The 19,307-nt window shown below is 33.2% G+C and overlaps 1 protein-coding gene across 2 annotated transcripts in view; it reads right to left on the reverse strand.

Annotated features, from left to right (window-relative positions):
* LOC113397063 (nephrin-like) overlaps window positions 1-19,307 on the reverse strand; it is a 117,868-nt gene that overhangs the window by 23,079 nt on the left and 75,482 nt on the right. The gene's annotated exons all lie outside the window — the stretch shown is intronic.

A 19,307-nucleotide genomic window follows, 5' to 3' on the forward strand; every position in this document is an offset into this window, starting at 1 on the left:
CTTGGTAACTAAGATGCTATGTTCCTTGTGTCTGTAGTTACACTGACAAATTCACACATTAAACCAAAATACACACAATACAAAATACTACTGTTTAGCGGTAGAATATCTGATGAGTGGGTGATACCTACCCATGCGGGCTTGTACAAAGCCCTATAGCCAAGTAAACTAATTATTATTATTAGATACAATTTATAATTCTGTTTTAAGCTGAAAGTTTAATAACAAACAAGATTTTATTATAATTTATATTGTTAACATGCACTGCAATAGCAATACACAAACAGATACAGTTACTTTACTTAGATCCGAAGGTGGCGCATTCGCGATTTAAGGAATGGTTAACATTCTTTACAACGCCAATGACTACGGGTGGTACCACCAGATGGCCCATTCGTATGTTTCAAAAAAATTAAACATTTATTTTAATCAAATAATCAGCCAATACAACGTTTAAGATCACTTAAAAATATACAACGGAAATCCGACAGAACAAAGAAACGGATGAATTGAACAAAGATTTACACAAAAATTCTCTACAAAGCGATATCATATGCCGCAGTACGATTCATGACGTCAAATACGATGCCAAATCGAGCCCACTTCCCTGAGCACTGAGTCAGAAATTTTTAAAACAACTCCTAAGGAAGGAAACTACACTGAGCACGCCTTCCGCTTTGGAAGAAGTCCAGTTGGTACTGAATCAAGGGAGATTGCTTAGAACCGGGTAGAATCGATAACTTTATTTGCTACGAGATATAAAGAAAAATATTTATGTATCCTATTTGTTTTTGTTTTTTTTTTTTGTATTGAAAACTTATCAATGATAATATAATGTATTGTATTATCGAAAGATGTATTTAAACATGATTGTATAAAAATAAATATGTATACAATGTATGTATACATCGATATTAATATAATTCATTTAAGATAATAATAATTATGGTTATCAGTTTATGAACAGGTTTTTTTTTTATCTGATACGCAACAAGATCAAATTATCAATGGATTTTTTGCTAAAAATAACAGCTAGTAAATTCCCCAGTGCTGGATATAGACCACTGTTAAGGAAAATAATTATAGTTTTATCACGTCCACATCCGGTATACATATGTATAAAGTCCAAGACATACAGATTTAATTTCATAACTAAGCACTAAATAAATAAATTATAAAGTAAACACGACAAATGTTAAATACTTTCCAGAATTTTGATTTGAAAAGATTGTACGAATACTTTACCACAGTGCGTCTCTGAACATTCGGGGATTGGAGTTTATTAAAATCAATATCTCTGGTTTTCGAGGCGAATATATTTTCAATTGTCTGACATTTTATTTTAAACTTACTATTAACTGACATCCACTATAAGTCTCTTTAAATTTGTTGGTAAAAAAACCTTTTTATATCAACGACAAATCTATAAAGCTATAAATTCAAATTGCACGAAATTTGAGTAAAACGACAGAAATAAAACAATATTATTCTTTAAATTTATAAGATAATACCATTTTCATTATAAGTCAACGGCAAGTATATATGCAGAACGATACAATGTCAGCTGGGCTTACTATACGACTCTCGGTTCTTATTCATACAATGTTGTTATAAAAATTTAAAGTAAGTAAAATTTTATATAAAATGTTGTTTATATTAAATAAAATAGGTAAATCCACTCAAACAATTTTTCAATAACTAATCATCATATTAATAAAGTGAATTAAAATTAACCAATTTATATTCCACCAGCCAAGAGCAAACAAATTATTTTCGATTACCTATTTAAATACTAGGAAGGCATAGTGTACATACACGTAATGGTGACGGTCACTTGCCATTTGATAGACTCAGAAATATGAACCAAATCTTTACATCGTCAATACTAGTATGACCTTCTATATGGTTATATTATGAGTATGAGTCTGAACACTATTGAAATATTCTATTGCGTCAAAGCCACGCGAAAAACCGGTATTTTCCAGTAAACAGAACTAACCACTATCTCATTTTAAAGTACACAAGTCTATTTCCTCTTTCTCGGGTTTATTGCGGCGCGGACGGGGCATTAAACAGCAGTATAGCTTTCTTTACGATCAGCGTCCTCTGGTATTATTGCTTTGAGTCGTTCGCAACTGAGGTAAATGCTGATTACTCTAAATTGGTGTCTATTTGATGACACCTACCCTAAAATTGATAGACATCGAATTGATTAAGATGAAACACAAGCTAATATTTTTCCCAAACGCAATGATGAAAAATTGAAATGTACTGTCATTGAAATCCATTTATTCTTGAAGAAAACCAATAAATAAACAGAGGGTAAAATGAATAAAACCATATTATAGTTGCGTTAGTAAAATTAATATATTTTTATTATTAATACGTTAAGGAAATATATATGATGCTCTCCACAAACATATACAAGGTAGTAAAAAGTGTCGGCCGAGAGGGGGTCATTGCGGTATAAAAGAACGTCACTCGAGTACAGTACGAGTCGTTTTACCCCAAGGCGCCCAAGGCATGGACATCAAATTAAAAAAAATATATATTTTTATATTATGAACGGAAAAGTTTGATGAACAGATATCGCTAAGTTCATTGAAATGAGTTATGATACTGTTATTGGATAAAACATAGTTGATAAACGCGCAGTTAACTATGGGACCTAATCATCAATGTAATATTGGTGATTAGGTCTTGTTGTTGGAACAATATTGACAGACTTTAGCTGAAGTTCAATTCATTCCTTAATTAATCTGAAACTGCTTGGACCTAGTGGTTGGCTTGGTTAGTATATAAAAAAAATGATTGCAAAGTCCTTGGTTTAAATTCTAAGGTGGTAATAAGTTATTGAGTTTTTCTGTCAAGAATAAGCAGTCCACAGCTCAAATTGGCAGCGTTATACCTTCTTAATCTAACGCCTTATCTCTCTTCGATCGTGTTGGATTACTGTCTCCTTGGATTACTAGAGTTACGTTTGTGCCCTATAATATTAATTCAAGCAAGTTTCCTTAATTTATTTCATACATTTTATCACACAACGGCACGAAATATTGTGAGCTGGTGATATGAAAATAAAAAATAAGTTAGTTAAGCTCATTCAAAACCATGTATTCATTAGACAGATAATATTTTGTAATTTGTACTCAGAATTAATTTCAATGCAATTTTAAACCGAAAATCACGGTAATTGATATAATCATCCCTGTTTCACTGAAGTGAACAGAAAATAAAACGTGAATCGGTCAGCGTGAATATGTAAACACTACTTTTAGACACTTTTGGTGTAGCAAAAGTATTTGAGGATGGCTGTATGACAGCGCGTGGAGCAGCGCTTGGCTGATTGTAGACTGGTAAATTAGGAAGGACCCGATATGATATATGTTTTTATAAAGGGTGGTGTCCATTGCAGATTTTCATAGCTAGCAATCGAGTTCATCATTTTCATTTGGATTTACCCAAAAGTAATTTATCACGGCAAGTTACCTTGGCCGGTATCCAGGAACTTGATGGTCTTACAAAGAATCTCGAGGTTTTCTGATGCATACATGAATTTTAAACTTACGATACAAGTCTAGACGGTTAAATTGCATGCGGTGACGAACGGGTCGCTTTTACGGTGGTTTTATTAAAAACTTTAGTGGGTTATTTCATACGTTTAATCTATTATGGATCGTAAATTTTATATGAGTCATTAAATAGATGTACGATATGAATATGGGGGGGTTTATGAAAGTAAATGGGGGATAGTGGAGTTTTAAAGTTTAAAAGTAATTTTTTGATTTAAACCAGTTGTTAAAAGTTAATAGGTTGTGACTCATGATATTTTTATGCTTACAATTTTAGGGTATCATTATAGCATGTACATGTCACATTAGGACTTATGTTACGCTACTCCGAGATCTCGGGTTCGATTCCCGGCCGAGTCGATGTAGAAATTCATTAGTTTTCTATGTTGTCTTGGGTCTGGGTGTTTGTGGTACCGTCGTTACTTATGATTTTCCATAACACAAGTGCTTTAGCTACTTACTCTCTGTTCTTTTAGTGTTTCTACGAGAACCGACGAGAGGTCTCGAACCGACTGACTCTTGTAAACTCATTTGTGTAATCGTATAAATTTTTATATTCAATAATAAATTACATTTACATAGATACATCTATATGGACCATAACTACATTTTTATTGAGTCGTAACTATATAAACCATTATGACTCAAATTACATCTAAAACAAAAGCCTTCATAAATTTCGAACGATGAAACACCACCGGAGTGCATTTGGCGTGCTTCCAGTGGGTAGCGGATTCGATGCCAGGATGGTTCTAACGATCACCTGATCTCTAGTTCTAAGCTTTGTTAGGTCCTGTTGCGTCGTGATTAATGTACGCTGTCAGATGGTCGAGTGTGAAATAAAGGCTATTTTATATTCTATGAAAAGAGGAGATATATCACTAGCAACGTACGTGACTTCGTTTCTTTGAGTTTAATTTATATGAGGGATTTTTGACTAGTTTCGTGTAATAGATTTAAATGGTTACGAAATCATAATTTTTAAATTTTATTTAGATTGAAATGTCAAAAAATCTGTCTGGATTTTTTTTGGCATACAAGAAAATGAGTTCCTTGTGGTAAATGGTTTCTAATGTCAAGAAGCATTGACTCTGTCAGAAATATTACCAATACCTTACCTTGCCACTACAAAGCCAATCAGTAACTCGTACCAATTACTTATCTAATTGATATGAAGCAATTTAAATATAATACTGAACTATACCAATATAATAAAGATTTAAATTTTGTTTGTTTGTATAAAAGGGACAGTTTCCGGAACTCATGATCCAATTCTAAAATGATTACCACTGGTAGAAAGTTGATTAATCCTGTGTGAGTTTTATCATAACATTGTCTTCATCGCAAGGTATTAATATTTGAAGCATTATAAATATCACGCTTGCCATATCATGGTAATAAAAAAAATTAGCCCAAAAGTGCATGAAAACTCACAAAATATGCTTAAATATATTTTATGGAGCATGCAAAATCTAAACTCTCTACAACATTGGAACGTGTAATAAGTCAGATGAAATGCAATTAAGTGGTCTCAGTTTCACTGACGAAATTTAATTTGGGCTCCGTAGGCTGTATAATAATGGCGCAATTAATACGATAACCAAAATTTTGATTTCACTTTTATGCAAAATTTTGATACAGGCAGAATATTCTGATTTCGTTATTAGTTACATTTGAAAGCATTTGAATGCTTTCATTGAGATTTTAAAATGTTTGCCGTATTTTTAAAACTAGCTGAAGTCGAGGCTTCGCGTGAATTTCAGATTATGATCAAAATATTATATGTTATGTTATTCTTAACGACACAAAATATTAAATTATGGATTTAAAATATTCCAATTGCCAGTTCGTACATTTTTAAATTCAAAATCGTAGAACTGGCAAACCTTCATACCTAACCATAACTAACGGATAGACATACAGACAAAGCTACTTACGCATTTATAATATTAGTATAGAAGTAAACATAATAATAGCAAACATACTATTGTACAAAATACACACACTGGAATTTACATTTGTGGATATATTTTTATTTATTATTTTTATATTCGGACGAGAAAATGGCCCAATCAGTGGTAAGTGACCGAAATATTACAGATATATCAACTATTTCACCACCGACCTTGACTCCCAAGTTTGGTGGACCCAAGATGTTATATACCTTTTGTCTGTAATTACACTGGTTCACTCACCCTAAACTGGAACTCATAACTCCTAAGTTTAACTTTAATAAATAAAATGAGAACGATACATTTGTATACCCAATCATCAGGTATTCCACCGCCAAGTAACAATACTCAGTATTATTATGTTTCAGTTTGAAGAGTGAGTGAGCCGGTGTGATACTATGGACAAGAGACAAAAAATCTTAGTTCCCAACGTTGGTGGCCCATTGGCTATATAAGGAATGGTTAATAATCCGTCAATAGGAAGGAAATAAATGGTCAAAAATAAGACCTCTTCTAAATAAATTATATAAATGTTGTATTTGACTACATATTATAGTAAAAAAATTACGCTTTTAAAATTAATATTCTCGTACAATATATGCTAAATACCGATGTTAATCTAAATTGTAATCATATTTGCTAATAATAACACACAAATACGTCATCACGTCTGCTGACGTCATTAAATTTAGTAAATCCGAATTAGTAATTCGCAAATTATTATTATGCTGCAATGCACATTTTGATAGCAAATATAATTATTTGGCTAATAGACCCGAATGTGCTTCGCAATGTTATTCTTTGCCTCGTTGATCTAGTAGTAACCTTACAGGCAGCAGATTTTGAGGTTCAAATCCTAGTAATATTCACTAATGTCCAACGGAAAGTACGCGAAGCCGTTGGTCCTACCAACAGCTTACTTTACTTTGTCTGAGAGTTTCGTAATTATTTAATAATAATCAGTTTTGTCGAACACTGTCTTTAATATAAAAAGATTAGATTTATTTGTAAATCTAAAATTCTTGATATCATCCTGATCGATTAGCCCACGGTGGTAATTTCAAGGGAGACTAACCAACTACACAGGACAAACACAAACGCTCACGGTTGCTTCGCCCTTATAATCCAATAGGACAGCAAATCGGACACGACCAGAAAGAGTTCAGACACAGATCCACGACTTCACGTGATTTTTGAGGCATGGGAGCGTAGACACTTCCAATTTTCAGACTTCGAGCTGATCCTGATTTTTTTTTTAAATCTTAATAGATTTTTATCGGCCGAACATAGAGTTTGAAATCAGGACTTTTGGATCTGCGGATTTACATCTAGCCCCTAGACTTTAAGGCAGTCATGATTGCTTTTAAACCATCTTGAAATATAAAAAACAATATCACGTAGCAAAATAAGTTTAAATAGACAATTTACTCCCTACAAAGGCACTGAATGTTAATAATAGTCTAAATATAAGAACTGCTAAGATACTGACACAAGTGCTCATACAAGAAACGCTCTTGAAGTTAATACTGTAATTGCTATTTTCGGATACATTTCGCAAACCAACCCTATCTGTATTTTGGAGGTTACTAAGTTATTTGGACATATGCCAGAGCCCTTACCATATGTCTGATAAAACTATTCCTAAAATAGATTGAAATCGAGTGAGTGTTCTTTATATTTTATAATAAAAAAATATCCCTATAATTACTGGTTCCTGTAAATTTTAAGCTTTCGCAATGTATATTATTGAATTTATATTTGATATTCGTGTTTCGACCGCGCTCTAAGTTACATCTATTTTTTATTATTAATTTAACTGACGTTTTGAGTTACATCTATCTCTAAACGTTTGCGTCACAAGTTCAATGAACTTACTGCAATTTCTTGTTAAGGCATTCCGTCAATAAATTGGGTAAATAATCAATTATGTGACTTAATATGATGCATAATTTTATATATTTTGTTACTTAAATCTAATAATATCAAATCAAATCAAATCAAATCAAAAATCTTTATTCAATATAGAAGTGTTTACACTTGCTTATTGATTGTCAAAAATCTACCACCGGTTCGGAATTTAGCACCTCGGACCTGACAAGAACCGGCGAAAGAAACTCAGCGGGATATTTTTTTTTTTTTTTTTTCCATTTTGCATGTACAATAATAATTATATTTTAGTTATTTGAAACAGCCTGGAGGCGATCATTTCATTCCCAAGGTGTGCAGTCAACTAAAAAGTCATTAGTGTTGTAATATCCTTTAGCACACAAACGCTCTTTAACGATTCTTTTGAATTTTATAATTGAATAATTTTGAACGTTTTCTGGGATCCTGTTGTAAAAACGTATACATTGCCCCAAAAAAGAGTTACTAACCCTGTGTAATCGGGTACTTGGAGTAACAAGTTTATTCTTGTTCCTAGTGTTAATAGAATGTACGTCACAATTTCTGGGAAAATCGTTTATGTTTTTGCGTACATACATAACATTATCAAAAACAAATTGAGAAGCGACAGTCATTATTTTAATTTCTTTAAATTTATCTCTTAACGAATCTTTTGGGCCCAGGTTATAAATTGCACGAATAGCCCTCTTCTGCAGTACAAAAATAGTATTAATGTCAGCTGCATTACCCCAGAGTAGGATGCCATACGACATTATACTGTGGAAATAACTGAAGTACACAAGGCGAGCCGTATCCACATCAGTCAAAAGTCTAATTTTTTTTACCGCATAGGCTGCAGAGCTGAGTCTATTCGCCAACTTATTTATATGGGGGCCCCATTGGAGCTTAGAGTCTATTGTCATACCAAGGAACTCTGTTGATTCTAAAACATCTAATGCTTCCCCGTTTAAGCGTACACTCGTTTTGACACATCTTACATTGGGAGTAGTGAATTTAATACATTTAGTCTTTTTACTATTTAACATTAAATTATTAACACTAAACCAATTTACTATTTCAGAGAGAGTATTGTTCACATCGTCATATATTGAAAGACGTCTTTTTATTTTAAAAATTAAAGAAGTATCATCAGCAAATAGTCAAACTATTAAAAAATACGTGTGCGTCTCGGGTCGCCCGACAGAAGTGATAGCTTCAACTAATCGCTGCTTTATGCGTAAGAGAAAGGGAAGCCGTAACGCGTTACGTAACGAATCAGTTTACCCTCCCATAAGAAGTTATGACTTCAAAAATATAATTTTAATAATTCTTCGTTACAAAGTTCCATTTTTTATCACAAGTTTCAACAAGTATACGAGAAAAACGAAAGATTTTTTTATGCGACAAGCCATTTTCGTTTACCATAACTTTTATCATCTCTGCATACCTTCATAGAAACGCCATGGCTTCCATTGTTTTTTTAGTGTGTTCCCGTACACTCAGTGCCGGTGAGTCCCACATAGTCCCCCACTTCATTTGAGGGAAACGCGCAAATACGTTTTTCCACAGAATAAAGTCTTTGCATGTTATGCAACTACAAACGTTGCTTAAAAAAACTTGAAAATATATACTCTATAATTCCATAAAAAAAAATATCGCATGGAGTCATCTTTTCATTTTAAATCGACCTTATAATTTTACTCGCCGAGTATACATCGAAGTTTCTTTTAAAATAATCAAGCGAATTAAGCTATCAAAATTAGTAGTTAAGAAGCTGATGGCAACTTTTGTATTGCATAATATATAGTTGAAACTATGGTAGGGGTCACTGAGTCGACGTTTTTCTAAGAAATTAATTTTATTTTCTTTAAACAATTTTAGTTGTGTCAAAACTTGTATCAGCCAATTTCATCTTGTTATATTATTTGTTAAAATTCGAAAATTGTTTTAGAGACGTGATATTAAGCTATCTTGTGGAACTTTTATTTTGTGTGAAATATCACGTCCAATGTTATTTTACGATATGAAACAGAATAAATTATTATTTATCGGCAATAAGGCAAGCTGGTCTCAAACAATCATTCGTGCAATCAAGCCGTTGAAAGTCCAATGATGATCACGAGCCTTTACTAATTGGAGCCACTCAGACCTGTGCCTTCAATTTTGCGACTTTCAACCACCAATTATTCTCCACCAAACATGGTACATGTTTCGACTATTTAAATATTTCTTAAAGTACTAAGTTAAATATTTACAAAGTACTAAGTTAAATATTTCTTAGAGTACTAAGTGTAGGTAAATTACATCAGCTCGGTCCATTGCATGTCGAACAAACAATTTAAAAAAAAATTGAATTTAAATAAAAAAATATAAAGTTGTACTAAAATCTATAAATTCCTTTAGATAAATTTCTGAATTGTATGAAGGAAAAATTTTGATGACACTTTGAAGTGCAAGATTTAATATGTTATGTTTAATTGACACATTTCACATAAAAAAACGCTTCAATTCTGTCACAAGTACTGAGTCGTACGCGCTCATTGATACGGGCATAACTGATTTGCTTAAATTAAGTGCCTTTTCAATTAATTTCTTGCTCGACGGCGAAGGAAGAACTTGAGAATAATTGCATGTGTCGAAATAATCTTAAGCCCTTTGTTCTTTCTTTATATAAAGTAAAAACTTTTCTCTAGGAATGTTTTTTAAGTTATAATCCATAAGCGTCTATCGTGGAAATATTAATATCTCTGTATATAGTTGGAAGATGGCCAGAATACTTGGGAAGTATAACTGTTGACGCTTTTATTGTTATCTTAAAATGTTAAGAACTAAGCGTTTGGAAAACTTTTATTATAAAACGTGCAATTTTCATTAATGATAATTATTTTTCTTTAAAAGTCTCGTAAGGAATTTTAGGGTAGTAAAAATTAAGGTTGTTTAGTCTTCCGACCTTATACTCTAAGAGCTTATTTCATCGGTTTTTATCATCAAATATTATAACACTTTAAAAATCGCCATCGCCAACCATGAGAATGAAACTGTATTCTCTTGCATCTGAAAAGACACTGATTTCCTTACCATTCAAATGTTAATACTAATTATGCAAAGGAGTAACTTGCACAAAGTCTTATTACCTATACTCGGGCAAACACCATCCTATCCATCGTAAGGAAACCTGCACGTTTTTAATGGAATTCTATTGCATTTTAATAAACTTTAAGCCTACTCCGACGACAAGGAGTCCTTGGCAGATTTTTATTAGATATTTGACAGATAGCGGGTTCATTTTATTTTAATTTTGTTGACCAATATGTATTATGTTGATCAACAAAATGTTGAACCCAAATAAAAATTTAAAAAACTAGCTGACACATTCGTATTATTTATATTGATATAATTTCATATGATGGAGGTTTTACTGCTTTCATAGAAAATTAGTCAACTTAGATGCAAATTCATGGAATTTCATTATCTATATAGAAATCCTTTCCAATGAAATATCTTCCAACGATCACACGCAAAAACCAAAGGAACCTTTTTAATTCAGCAAACAGCCCCATTCGTTCTAGTAAAAATGTTATCCATACATTGTGAGAGTCGATATTGAACGGAATCTTTGCACTTAGAAGATTAACAAACGAAATCACTGCGGTCAGCGCGAATACAAATAGTGCATGCAAATAAAAACCTCGCTGATTCCAAATTGGGTTTTCTGTTGAAGCACTTAGACCTTGGAACAATGGTGTAAAAACATTTGTATATAACATCTCGTTATAATGTCTCTGGTTAATTATTCGATCAGAGAATCATTTATTTATATTAATTTATTTATTTATAGATTTTCGAAACACCATCGGCATATTCACAAAATATTATTACGTAAAAGTAGGAAACAAATTATTCTTGGACAGTGTGATACAGCACTACAGGCGTTTACATTATACATAAATTAAATAACAAAAAACTAAAAACTACACTCCTACATTAATATCTTTACAATGAAAATAAAAATATGAACAATAAAATGAAATAACAAAAATTACTACAGATTAAAAAGAAATAAACCATAAAATAAAAACGAAAATTAGAACTTAATACTAATTAGGTTAACATCATCTTAAAACTATTGCTTTTATGGCTATATATATGTATGTCATGAGAAGTGACATCATAATTGAGATTCGATAAGAAAATGCTGCTAGCATTCTTGCCACTATTCCACACGATCATCATTAGTACAGTAGCTAATTTAATTACGTTTTTAATATTATATTTATTTAACTCTTTCAGTCTTGGTGGTTAGTGTCAATAACCACCTCTTTCCGATTTTTTATATTAAAATCTACGCCATCTACCGACAATCGCGTGAATTTCTGTTATCGTGAATTTTTGTACCATTTTTGACAAGAAGCGACCGATTGGCGGGATATTCGATGGATGACAGTTCATTTTTTTTCATTTGAAAATTGCGCTAACGTACATTTTTTCTTGTGTTTGATAAAAATATATCTGTGAAACGGGTAGGTAACGTTTTTCTTCAATGTTTTGTATTCAACTTATTCTCCTGTTCATTTCATATGTATGTGTATGAAACTATCATTACTTTTATATTTTCAATGTGTATTGACCACGAAAATATAGTGGTTAGTAAACTAACCACCGTGACTGTTGCAGGTTTATAGGGCTAATCTACATAAGAGTTAAGCATGTAAGTATTTATGTATTTTTATATTTATTTCAGTATCCCGCGCAAGCTAAATAATAGACAAATCGAAGAATACTTGTTGGAAGATATTCCTTCAGATAGCGAGAGTATTTGTAGCGATGATGATACAGAAGATCAGCCAAATCCGCTGGTGTTAGACGATTCGATTGGAGAAGTTCAAGTGACTGATTATGACAACTTTGATTCCGATGATGACGTCCCTCTGTCTAGCTTAGTGCTTCACAATCCTGAATCTACAGAGTCTAACACCGTAAACTCAAACAGACCGGCTATAATAGCTCCAAAATGGATTATAGAATGGACATACCTGGTGACCTTACTGAAAGTGTGGGAATAACCGATCAAATTCTTAGCATGGAGAATATTCCACCTCTTACTATTTCGCCTTTTTTGGACAGATTTACAAGATATTTTATGCTTTGAAACTAACCTTTACACTACTCAATGAGGAAAGCTTTACACACCCACCACTACAGAAGAGCTTGATGTTTTTATTGCTTTGAACTTGGTAATGGGTATAAAGAAATTGCCGAGCTACAGAGATTACTGGTCATCAGCACCTGATTTGCATGACGGCTATGTATCGAGGTTCATGAGCTTCAATAGATTCAGTTGGCTTTTGCAAGTAAAATTACGAGAAGATAATATTTTCGCCTGTGGAACTGTGTTGAAGACAAGCATTTGCAAAGAGGTGAACATGATTACCGGATGAGTGACACAAAAATATCTTTTTTGAAATAGAAAGATAAGAGATCAGTTTTTATGTTATCAAATTATCATGACCCTAAGGATGTCGGAAAAATTACCCGCTGAGAGCGTGATGATACCAGTATTGAAGTATCATGTCCGGAATCAGTGAAAGATTACAATGCGAATATGAACTACGTTGATAAATTCGATCAACTAAAAGGAAGTTATACTGTTGATAGAAAATCCCACAAGTGGTGGCACAGGATTTTCTTTCATTTCCTTGATTGTAGTATTGTATATTGATAAGCTTGTTTTTCAGATTTTCATAAAAAATATTTTTTACCTTAGTTTCGTTGTGGAAAATTTTATTATAATATTAATAAACAATATAAGTAACTCATAATTGTTTTGTTTCTATCAATAGTCACGGTGGTTAGTGTCACTCCCACCTCATTCCTCGAAAGCCTTCATACCTAGATTTTTTTTCATTTTTCACTTTCAGTGATATTTTAGCTGTAGATAATGCCAAAACAATAATGCAACATATTCTTAATCTAAAAGCGTGACTGAAAGAGTTAAGTACGTAAATAATTCGTATGTAAATAAAAGTGATTAATATACACTTTGTAAAATATTCGTCTAGCTTAACAGTACTATTCTGTAATACTTCGTAACAAATCCACGTGTAAGTAACACGTGGATTTGTTCAAACGGACTCACGAGAATAAATCTGTAAAGTTAGGGTTAATTTGATGGGTTCTTTAAAAAACCGAGACGACTTAGTGGTTAGAGAATGTGATTCTTAACAGATAATTACGAGTTCACAGCCAAGCAAGTACCACTTAATATTTATGTTTAATTTATGTTAGAATTCGTCAGTTGCTAGGCGGTGAAAGTGGTGACACATGTCGGAATAAGCTAGGAATAATCTTCTTCTCAATAGAAGTAGGAGACTGTTGCCCAGCAGTGAAACCTTTACAGGTTAGTTTATTATAGTCAAACTTATATCATCATAAATGCGTTCTGAGTATCCTAGTTTCGAGTTTGTTCTAACAAAATAGATCCACCCATAATCGATAACGTGAATGACATTTTACTTGATTTAAAAGGTTATTTTTAATTCCATAATTTTACAGAATACGCAACAGGCAATTAAACATAATTCCTTTACAAACGGTGGCAATTCTCAGTCCTAAAAAGGCCGCCGTTTTATTGTTTTAGCATTTTCTTAAGTTTGGAAAATATTTGATCTAAATTTTTAATTTTATTTTTATTAATATTCTTTTCATTTAGCTATCTTGTTTTGTTTATGTCTAACTGAAAAATGTATCTAATTAGATTTTTTATCTTCAGAACAAATATTTCATCAATCCATAAGTCAAAATATCAATTTGCATCTTAATTCTGTAATGTGATACGTTCGGAAAAATATCGATGATAAAATCTTCCTGACAAATTTCGACAAAAGCAATAATTCACAAGAAACTATAGCTGGTCGTGTACATTAAACACCTGTTTACTTTGTATTTTTTCATGATGTTAGCAAATTCGGAAAGAAGAAGGTTCGGTGTTTGTTCGCCCACGCTCATCATCAAAAGAAGAATTAAAGGCACAATTTAAGCACGTGAGCATTCAGAGCATGAACCCGCAATCTCTTAATCATATTCTAACTTTGATTCCATTAGAAGACCGAGTTATCCAGTGCAAACAAGCACAAGAGACATAAAACATCTAATTTCCCAAAGTTGGCATTGACGATACAAGGAATGGTTAATATTTCCTGCCAATATCTGTGGGCGATCGTGGTCATATATTACCGACCACCTATATTGTAAATAAAAAAGAACTTGTGACGGAACATACTCCGAAAAGAAAAGCATTCCATATTAATACACATAAAATAACGAAATACACAGAAACAAATGTATCAAAACTTCGACCTCCATTTGTCTCAAGAGACGGCCCCGAATATAAGTCAATCTTCCTACCCATTAATTACGGTGTCCTATTTTATCGTTTGTGCAAAGTTAATATGATATTTGATCTCGTCTCTTTCCCTACCAATATCCTTAATAAGATTAAATGATATTAGTTTTTCTATGTCAAAGAATGAGAATGTGATCTTGAGGCCTGGATTTTTGCTATTTTTAGGCCATTTATGCCGGGGTCGTGTTTTTAATGAGTCAAAGTTAGTTCTGTATATCAGAATATACTTTATTCGAGTAGGACTTTACAATCACTTTTGAATAATTATTTATTAAACTATATCAAGTAAAGCTATCACCGGTTCGGAATGCAGATTCTACCGAGAATAACCGGCAAGAAGCTCAGTAGTTACTCTTCTTCAACATATAGAAATACAAAGTAATGTTAGTTAAATACACTTATATATATATATACATATATATATATATATATATATATATATATATATATATATATATATATATATATATATATATACGTGGTTAGAACGCGTGCATCTTAACCGATGATTTCGGGTTCAAACCCAGGCAGGCACCACTGAATTTACATGTGCTTAATTTGCTTATAATTCATCTCGTGCTCGGCGGTGAAGGAAAACATCGTGAGGAAACCTACATGTGTCTAATTTCAACGAAATTCTGCCACATGTGTATTCCACCAACCCGCATTGGAGCAGCGAGGTGGAATATGCTCCATACCTTCTCCTCGACGGGAGAGGAGGCCTTAGCCCAGCAGTGGGAAATTTACAGGCTGATTATGTTATGTTTCATGTTTATTTTTAGGGGTAGGGCTTTGTGCAAGCCCGTTTGGGTAGGTACCAACAGTACTCAGCATTGTTGTGTTCCGGTTTGAAGGGTGAATGAGCCAGTGTAACTACAGGCACAAGGGACATAACATCATAGTTCCCAAGGTCGGTGGCGCATTGGTGATGTAAGGAATGGTTAATGTTTCTTACAGCTCTATTGTCTATGGGCGGTAGTGACCGCTTACCATCAGGTGACCCATATTCTGACCTTTACCATAAAAAATAGCTTTATTTATCAGTTCTAATAGAGTTCAATTTGAACGTCTTACAACGTCTTCAGGTGTTTATAACAATTTCATTCATTGTTACAAATAAATTTATACTTGCCCCCTCTTTGCGAATTCATGTTATGTTTTCTTTAAGAATTTGATATCGGATCTTCCTTGTTAAATTTTAAGCAAATAAATCTTTAAGCAATGTTACTTACTAATACATAAGACATTTTCGTTTACTAGAAGCTTCCAATACTACTTGTATAGAAGTTACTATCAAGAAATTACCCATATCGAAACTGAGTCGGTCACTCAGAGGGATGGTCCGTACTATTCCTCCGCAGTAAGCATATAACTCAACCGAGACTTTAGTGTTTAATTACGTGAGGAATTTACGAGAAATACAAATGGCAGTACCCAGGACAAAGCCGAGTTGGTTACAAGCGTGAATTTATGTACTCTCGATGTACAATCGGTAACAATAATATGTGAAAAAATTCAAAGAGTTGAACATTATTGATTTTTTTTTATAATTAATATAAGTTAATTTAATACCTAATAGATCTGTCTGTCACTCTCCAAACATAAATATATTGTTATATAGTCATTAGAATAAATTATAAATGGGAAATACTGAATAAGCCACCTGATGGTAAGTGGCTATCATTGCCCATAGACATTGGTACTTCAAGAAATATCATACGTTCCTCATAATACCAATCTTGAAAACTAAGATGTTATGACCCTTGTGCCTGTAGTTACACTGGCTCACTCGCCCCTCAAACCGGAACGCAACAATATCGCTATTTGATGGTAGGTTAAACGTGACTAACGCTCTGCAACCAGGTAAATTTATTTATACAATAAAAATGTTAAATTCTCAGACATTGAACCATCAATTCGAACTAAAATATTTTTTGCCACGGATATCTCGTTAATTAAAAAATATCATAATTTTTTTTATATATCGCGCCTTACATTGGCCGTGTATGATCTTAATCATTTGCGGGGGAAAACGAATTGCAAAGCTAGTATTCAAAAAACAAACATACTTGAATAACAATAATGATGTTAAACGTAGAAACAATTTTTTGTGGCCCATTTTTAAAGTAACTAGTATACAATTTTCATAAAAAAAACCACTAAATTTATATCAATTAAATATCTTCATATCAAAGTACGCTTCTGACTGTACGCGACGTAATTAGTGCTAGTACTTCAGTGTCAGACTATAGTCTAAATAATACCGCGCAAGCATTACTACTAAAGAAGACAATAAAAATAATATTCTCTTATGAAGAGAATGCTAGAATATTCTACAGTTTTTATATTTTTAAATTTCATTTTTCAAATTCATTTTCCTTTATTTAATAGACGCATTACACCTACTTATTGATAGTGAAAATGAACTACCACAGGTTCAGAATAGAAAATACCCTTTATTTTGAAGACTAGATAGGACACTGTAGATGCTTGGTGGTAGGGCTTTGTGCGAGCCCGTCTGGGTAGGTACCACCCACTCATCAGATATTCTACCGCCAAATAACAGTACAATGTATTGTTATGTTCCGGTTTGAAGGGTGAGTGAGCCAGTGTAACTACAGGCACAGGGAACATAACATCTTAGTTCCCAAGGTTGGTGACGCATTGGTGATGTAAGGAATGGTTAATATTTCTTACAACGCCATTGTCTATGGGCAGTGGTGACCACTTACCATCAGGTGACCCATTTTCTCGTCCGCCTACCGATATCATAAAAAAAAAGGTTTTTAAAGAAAGGTTAATATTTCTTAGAGTAGGTGACCGCTTACAATTACGTGGTTTATTTGTAATCGATATATTTTAAATTGTAAATGAAATGGACTGAACGATAGTGGTCGCAATTGACTGACGTAGGGATATTTAGGTTTGATGCAGTTCATTTAAGAATAATCACCAACTCTTAAACAGTTTCACATTTATAAAAGTTTGGTAAAAACATTAAATTAAATTTTATGTTTTTATAAATTATAGCCGCCGTTTTTTATAAATTAAAGCCGAGATGGCCGAGTGATTAGAACGCGTGCATCTTAACCGATGATTTCGGGTTCAAACCCAGGCAAGCACCACTGAATTTCACGTGCTTAATTTGTGTTTATAATTCATCTCGTGCTCGGCGGTGAAGGAAAACATCTTGAAGAAACCTGCATGTGTCTTATTTCAACGAAATTCTGCCACATGTGTATTCCACCAACCTGCATTCGAGCAGCGTGATGGAATATACTCCAAACCTTCTCCTCTAAGGGAGAGGAGGCCTTAGCCCAGCAGTGGGAAATTTACAGGCTGCTAACATAATGTAATAAATTATAGACAGACAGATTAAAAATGTGGAATAAAGCAACGGTTTTACCTTTAATATTGTAATGAGAGTGAAAGCAATGAAAGCCTTGTATACAGATTACAATCACATGGTCAGTGGGAAGAGAGAAAAGCTAAAGCGCCAGAATGGTACTGTTGGGAAATGAGGTTTAAAGTTAAGTTAGTAAACCTTATTTCCCAAAAGTACCATTTCGGTACTTTAATCTTTCTTTCTTTCTACTGACGACATTATTTTTAGTTAATTACATTGGCAATAAAATAAATATATTTCGCAGACGTACATAAAAAATATTGCAATTTACCGCGTTTATTCAAATTAGTTTTTTTATGAGGGTCACCTCAAGGCACGTGGTTATCACTGGCCATAGACATTGGCGCCGTAAAAAAAAATCTTACATTGCTAATACGCCACCTAATTCAGGAACTAAGATGTTACGTCATGTCTGTAGTTACACTGGCTCACTCACCATTAAAACCGGAACACAACATTACTAAGTATTGCGGCTTAGCCAGGCGAGCTTTCAGGAAGCCCAACCACAAAATATAACTGAATATAAAAATAACTTATTTCATATTGATTTTATGAGTACGTTAAAAATTTTCATTGCGATGTCCTTTGGCACCAGTGTTGTTCTTATCATATAAATGTTATAAGAAATAATAAAACTAAGTGAGTTGCGATTTTTAATTTATCGTCGAAAAAGAGTACTTGCACTCTCGCTTCACTTTCGAGATTTCCAAGTTAAATATTGCAACATTTAATTTTGCAATATTTGAAAATAAGACGACTTCATACATTTGATTATTTGATTTCCAATTATAAATTGCCAGGATTGGCGAATGGACAGAACGCAAGTATCTTGACCGATGATTGCGGGGTCCACCTGGGAAAGCATCACTGAACTTTCATGTGGTTAATTTGTGCTTATAATTCATCTCGTGCCCGGTGGTGAAGGAAAACATTGTAAGATGTTTCGGCTTACGTGGGATTCTTACCCACTAAAATCATTGCGATGGCTGACTCCGACACGTGTCGGATAGGCTGCAGGATAGTGTCGATGGCCACCACCTCACTTGTCCATGGCCCCACGATCACGCCCTGTCCTTTAAGCGGCGGATGTC

The sequence above is a fragment of the Vanessa tameamea genome, chromosome 19 (genome assembly GCF_037043105.1).
Source record: "Vanessa tameamea isolate UH-Manoa-2023 chromosome 19, ilVanTame1 primary haplotype, whole genome shotgun sequence".
Lineage (NCBI taxonomy): Eukaryota > Metazoa > Arthropoda > Insecta > Lepidoptera > Nymphalidae > Vanessa > Vanessa tameamea.